The sequence below is a fragment of the Chrysochloris asiatica genome, unplaced genomic scaffold, assembly GCF_000296735.1.
Source record: "Chrysochloris asiatica unplaced genomic scaffold, ChrAsi1.0 scaffold00043, whole genome shotgun sequence".
Taxonomy (NCBI): domain Eukaryota; kingdom Metazoa; phylum Chordata; class Mammalia; order Afrosoricida; family Chrysochloridae; genus Chrysochloris; species Chrysochloris asiatica.
Genome location: NW_006408561.1, coordinates 18,230,466 through 18,237,031, shown reverse-complemented (window position 1 = coordinate 18,237,031; position 6,566 = coordinate 18,230,466).

Here is a 6,566-nt window from a genome sequence, read left to right as displayed (position 1 = left end):
CACTTGTGCTTGCCTGTCTCTGAGCTTGGTTTTTCTGATGAACCACATTCTTAAAATATCCTATTTTATTTACCCAACAAATTGGCTCTAGCCAAGGTCATAGCCAGGCTCTGTGCTCGATATTGTTAAAGACAGTCAGGTAAGTTAGGCACAGATAATGAATGGCCTCACATGCTCAGCTAACATACTTGTACTTTATCTGGTGAGAATGATGATCAAATGATGTCAAGTCAGGAAAAACATGTTGAGGTCTTTGCATTGACCAAGTCCAGGTGAACTAGAGGAAAGAGGGGGAGGAATTATTCAGGAATAAGATGATTCAGTCACCAGGACATAAGGATTCCATGAAAACGCAGAGAGTGAACCTCGAGGTACAAGACCAAGGAACCATCAAAAGGAATAGCATGGTTCAGAGCCCAGATTCTAATTTAGGTTTCAGGGAACATGTCTAAATCTGAGCAGAAGAGCTATAGGACCTCCTGTTACTGCTGTTAGGTGCCATCAAGTCAGTGCTGACCCATAGCAACCCTATGTACAATAGAACAAAACACTTCCCGGTCCTGCGTCATCCCCACAATTGCTGGTACACTTGAGTTCATTGTTGTTGCCACTATTCTAATCCATCTTGTTTGGTGTCTCCCTCTCTTTTGTTGTCTCTCCACTTTACTAAGCATGATGTCCTTCTCCAGGGACTGGTCCCTCTTGATAATATGTCCAAAGTATGAGAGATGAAATCTGGCAATCTTTACTTCTAAAGAGCATCCTTGTTGTACTTCTTCCAACACAGATTTGTTTGTTAAGTGATTCATTTTGTATTTGTGTTGATAGGTTATGCTTGTATATTAGACTTAGTAGAGTATAGCGGGAGAAAATGAAAGAACAAATGCTTAGCTTCCTACTCCTTACCAGGGGCTATTGGAATCAGAGTGCCCCATCACAAGGCTCATTTCCTATGGACCAGAGTCAATGAAGCAGAATTGTAACATGAGTCAGGAAGAACCTGAGTACACCAGCCTCTCCTTTATGCATGAATAATTCTGAAATTATTTTGCTAGCCGTTTATTATTTTCTTACATAGTTCCATTTCAACATAACTTAAAAATTAAATATATCAGTTTTAAAAGAACAACATATTAAATTGATATAACGCATTCTAAGAACTGGAGGAAGCTAGGAACCTCTGGCCCAAACAAATAAGTTGTTCTTAAAATATTATCTATACTATGTACAAATCCTGTGATCTAGCAATTCCTTTCTAGGAATTTATACTAAGAAGTTATCATTTGTATGTGCAAATATTCATTTGTAAATGTGGTCATGGCAAAATTACTTTTAGTAGGAAAAATAAGAAAGGAATCAAAATGGCCAACACATTATTGGGAATCCTTTGAGTAAGCTGCGCTATCCAAACAAACAAAGTGAATATTTAAAATTTTGTTATTAAAAAATAATAGTGTAAGATAACTTTCTCTCAAAACTCAAAGTTATTTAAAAAAAAAGTCTGAGCCTATGTGTCAGAAAGAGACTGGAGAAACCTGAGCCCATGACCCTCAACCACCCTTCAGGTCTGGAGAAGAATCTCTTGGCCCAATTTTCAGCCAAGCAGCAGATAAGTTTATGGTGGGGGTGGGACAACAAGATAGTAAGGTATGTTCACCATGGAATGGTCAGTCATTCCAAATCAAAAGGGCAACATTTACCTAAGGGCAAAGTTGAAAAGGGATTGATTGGCAGGCAGATGGTATGGAAATAGCAACCAGCAACCACAGGGAGGAAGTGGGATAACTGTTGTTGCATGGAGGGAATTGCAATCACTGAAATGAAACAAAGTGTAGGATTTGTTCAATGTAAAACTGGTCATCTTCTCTGTAAACCTTTATTGAAGTCACAATAAAAAGTTTAAAAAGAGAGAAAACATTCTTAATATATTATTTTACCAAAAGCAAGCTGCAAAGTTATATGTAGAACATATTAAGAGATTTTGTTTAAAACAAAAAGGATGGATTAAGAATATATATGAAATAAATTAATTGTGGTACTCTGGTGATGAAATGATGGGTTTCTATTTTCCCATTTATTCTTTTTACTTGTGTTCAGTATACCTTATTGAATAGCTGTGTGATTTAGGCATGTTATCTGTAAAATAGGAGTAATAGCCTCTAACTCTTAAATATTGCATTAAGTTCTAGGGCTGTGTCTGACATAGAGTACATTTTAAATAAAAGTTAGCTATTATTATTACTTTTTTAATCAAGAAAAAAACCAGGCTTTTTATAAACTAAGCCTACCAGGAAACTTCCAGGAATCAGTTTAGTGGAACCTTAAAGGATATGAGTTAGAAAGAGATAATGGATGGTCATAGGGAGCAAACTGGAAGCCAAGATAATTAATATATGAGGGTAAGTCAAAGTATTGATACAAAATCATACAAACCTAAATCAAATAAAAATGTAAAGCTATTGTTTCTCAGCATGTCCTCCATCTAGGTCTGTAGACTTCTGTATGTAGGTGGTGTTTCCATCTCTCTAACCCTTCCTCAAAGAACTCTGTGGTCTTCGATTTATATTACATCAAAATGGCAGTTTGGGCATCCACATGGAACTCAAATCACATTAATTTTCAATGTTCTTTGAGTTTGGGGAACAAAAAATACATAAGGGACAAGCTTAGGGCTGTAGGGTGGGTGGGGTAAGGTTTCTTAATGAAATCCTCGCAGGATAGCCCTTGCTACCCTTAAAGAATGAGCAGATACATTGTTGGGATGGGGGAAAAAATTCCTTGACACAACTTTCCTCATCTTTTTCTCAACAATACAGTTCTCAGTTTTCTTAAAACATCTTCATAAACCAACAATTGTCTCCTATGTCCTTCAAGAGACTCTATCAAGATTACCCTTTGGAATCCAAAAAACACTCACCATAACCTTCTAAGCTGACCTCTCCATCATGAATTCATCTTTGAGGTCTTCCGGACCTTCCTTAAATCACTTGATCCATCTAAAAACTGCATTCCCACATAAAGATGTTGCAAAACTTCAATGAACAAAAGCTTTAAGCTGAAAGAATGAATTGATAAAACTTGTATTGGCCAGCCAGGCCCCAGAATTATTTTGATGGGCAAAGAAACATCCCCGTATCTTCTGAGAAAGAGGCATCTTTATTATGTATATGCTTAAGGATGGTGTAGGGATGCAAGACCTTTAAATAAACAGTTGCCATGGAGTTGATGCTGACTGGTGGCAACCCCATGTGTGTCAGAGTAGACTGTGTTCCTTAGGGTTTTCAGGCCTTTCTTCCAAGGAATCTGGGTGAATTTGAAATTCATTAACCACTTATATCACCCCTAGGCCTCAGAGTCCTGCTATTTGATGTTGTGTTTAGGACCAGCAATATTTCGAATCCCCTGGAAATGTACTAGAAATGCAGAATCCTGGGTTCTCGGGTTAACTCTATATGCATTATAGTGTGAAAAGCATAACTATACAAAACTCAACATAAGAGAAACAGTTATTTTAATGAAAGAAAGCCTTGGATGTTATAACTGAATGCTCTTCACTATTTTAAAGACAACTTTAATGTAAAGAGTAAGCAACCCTTACAGTTCACAACCCCTTAAAAATGGCTTAATATTTCCACATTTTCCTTTTCAACAGTTAAATGAGGCATGGAGCAGTGACAAGTCCCTCCATCTCCACTCCCTCCCCCTCCACAGGGCCACACTATAGATTCCTCAAGAGCTGCTATTGAAGCCATAAGCAGCATGTGCCAATGTTCCGCCCACAGTCCTGGTTCAGTCTCCATTAGGGTGCACAGCTGGCTGTCACACACTCTTTTGTGGGGCCATCTCAATAGCCACACTGATTCTGTCTCTGCCCCAGGCCAGTCCCACACTGGCCTCCCTGTCTTCTCAGCATGTGATGTCATGAGCATGAATGTCCTGCCAAACATTTAAGATGTTGCAGCTCACATTGTGTACATTGTATAGAAAAACACTGGCATGCAGATTAAAAAAAAAACAGGGCAAGATACATCCAAACCTTGCTCTATTGTTGTACCAAGCCACCAACTCAGCACAAATACATAACTTGTATCCCTTAAGGATACAATCTTCTCTTTTGTGTTACTGTTCTGTACCATCCCTAGATTTCCTTGAAGCATTCTTTTCTCTCATTTGGTTTCCATAAAATTTCTGGAAAGCATAAGTATGGTTCATTTTCAAACTGGAAGTCTCTTCAAATATTTGGTCTCTTCAGAATAGTCAGAAGGTACGCAGATTGGGGAGGGGGTTTGAGGATAACTCGGAATCATCTCAACTCCTATGACCATCAAAGCGGGAATTAGGAAGGCTGGTAGCTGCACTGCAAAAAGGCAGTGAGAAAGAAGTCTTCTGTCCCCTGTTCCACAGAGTGTGATCTAAGGACCTCTTTGTCCAAGACCCTGGGTGCGCAACAGAAATGTAGATTCTTGGGTCCAGACCCAGATCTGCTGAGTTAATCTCTGAGGGTGAAGAGTTGTTGTTGTTGTTGTTATGTGACGTGGAGTCATTTCCCACTCATAGTGACACTGTACAGGGTTTCCGAGCCTGTAAATCTTTACTGGAACAGGAAGTCTCATCTTTCTCCCGCGGAACAGCTGATAGTTTCTAACTGCTGGCCCTGAGTTTCGCAGCCCGATTCGTAACCACTATGCTACCCGAGAGGGTGAATTGTAAGAACCTGCATTTTAAGTGGCTCCTTTGTTGTTAAATGCTGTGATGTTGGTTCTGATCCATAGCACCCTGTGTAGGATTTCTGAGGAACGGCTGGTGGGTTTGAACCACTGAATTTACAGTTAGTAGTCCAACGCCTTTTGGAGTCCTGGTATGGCACTGTAGTATGAGCACTAGACCACAAAGTCGATTTGAACTGCAAGGTAGAGACTCAAACATACCAGTTGCTCTTCAGAAACGCTATATACAGGGTTGCTATGAGTCGGAACAGACTCGATGGCACTTAGCTACAACAGATAATACAGGAGGCTTCAAAAGGTTTATGGAAAACTGAAATGAAAAAATAATGTGATTTCTTCCAAAACGTTTTAAAGTCCCCTCGTACAACAGAGACTGGGGGAGGACCAACTGTATGAAATACCCGCACAAATAGGTCTCAAAAACATGAATTCCCTACTTCTACTATTTGGGTGGAGTACTTTGGGTCTGCCATTTTACAGGCTATGTCAATGTCTTCACCTATGTCAATGTCTTCACCTTTGTCACTAAACTCTCTAAATTCTGATCAAGCTCCACTAAGGAGCAGATGAAAGAATCAAACTCTGAAGCAAAAGTTGTTGTTTGTAGCTGTGCTGTCTACGGAGTTTATAGCTGAGCACTTGTAATGAGACAAATACAAATTGAGATCTACTGTGAGTGTAAATTACTCATCAAATTCCAAATACTGACTACATTAAAATACCTCATTAATAATTATTACATGTTGAAAGGGTGACATTTTTATGTATCGGGTTAAGTAAATTATTAAAATTCATTTCACTGGTTTATTTCTACTTTCAATGTGGCTACTAGACACTTTGGAGTCCTTGTGTGGTGATATAGGATAAGCACTAGACTGTTAACCACTTAGTGGTTCAAACCCACCAGCTGCTCCTCAGAAACTCTAAGCAGGATCACTATGAGTCAGAAACGACTTGACAGAACATAACAAAAACAACTAAATACTCTGGAGTTCCTGGGTGGTGCAAACGGTTAACACGCTCAGCTGCTAAACAATACATTGAAGGTTCAGTTCTACCCAGAGGCACCTCAGAAGAAAGGCACGAGGATCTCAATTTCCCCAAACACCAGCCATTAAAAACCTTAAGGAAATCATTCTACTCTGACATAATGGGATCACCATAAATTAAAACTAACTCAAAGCAACTCCAAAATTTAAAATTACATGTGACTCACTTTATAGTCCTACTGGAAATATCATGAATTCCAGCAGGACTATGTTGTTAAGTGCCATCAACTCATTCCAACTCATAGCAATTCTGCATAGGGTTTCCAAGGAGCAGCTGGGTGAGTTTGAACGGCCAACCTTGTTGTTCAAGCCAAACTTGCAGTCCAGTGCTTATCCTATAGCACTACACCAGGACAACTATAGTAGGAATATAATTGTCTAGGAAAACAGTCATCTCTCCTTCCTTCAAACTGAGAACAAAAACTTGCATGGAGCTGTGACCCCAAAAAAGTGATTTCCTAATCAGCCAGGCAACAGTCAGCATAGAGAAATTTGTTTTCTCATGAGGCTCAGGTAGCACAGCCCTCATAGGAGAAACAGCAGCAGTATGAGAGAGAAGGCAGGTTAAGTAAAGACAGCCCATTGAAGAGGGGAGAGCTAGTAGCAGCTACTTCTGAGAGCTAAGCTGGTGGCTGTGAGGAGCACAGGAAAACAGAGATCTAAAGCCTTAATTGCTCCCTCACCCCCAAAATGTCTTTTGCTCCATTCATGTATCTAATTGTTTCACCCTGATAAGGTCTTACGTGGCAGAGTGAGTCCTCCAATATAATCACATGACTTGTGCCCTTAC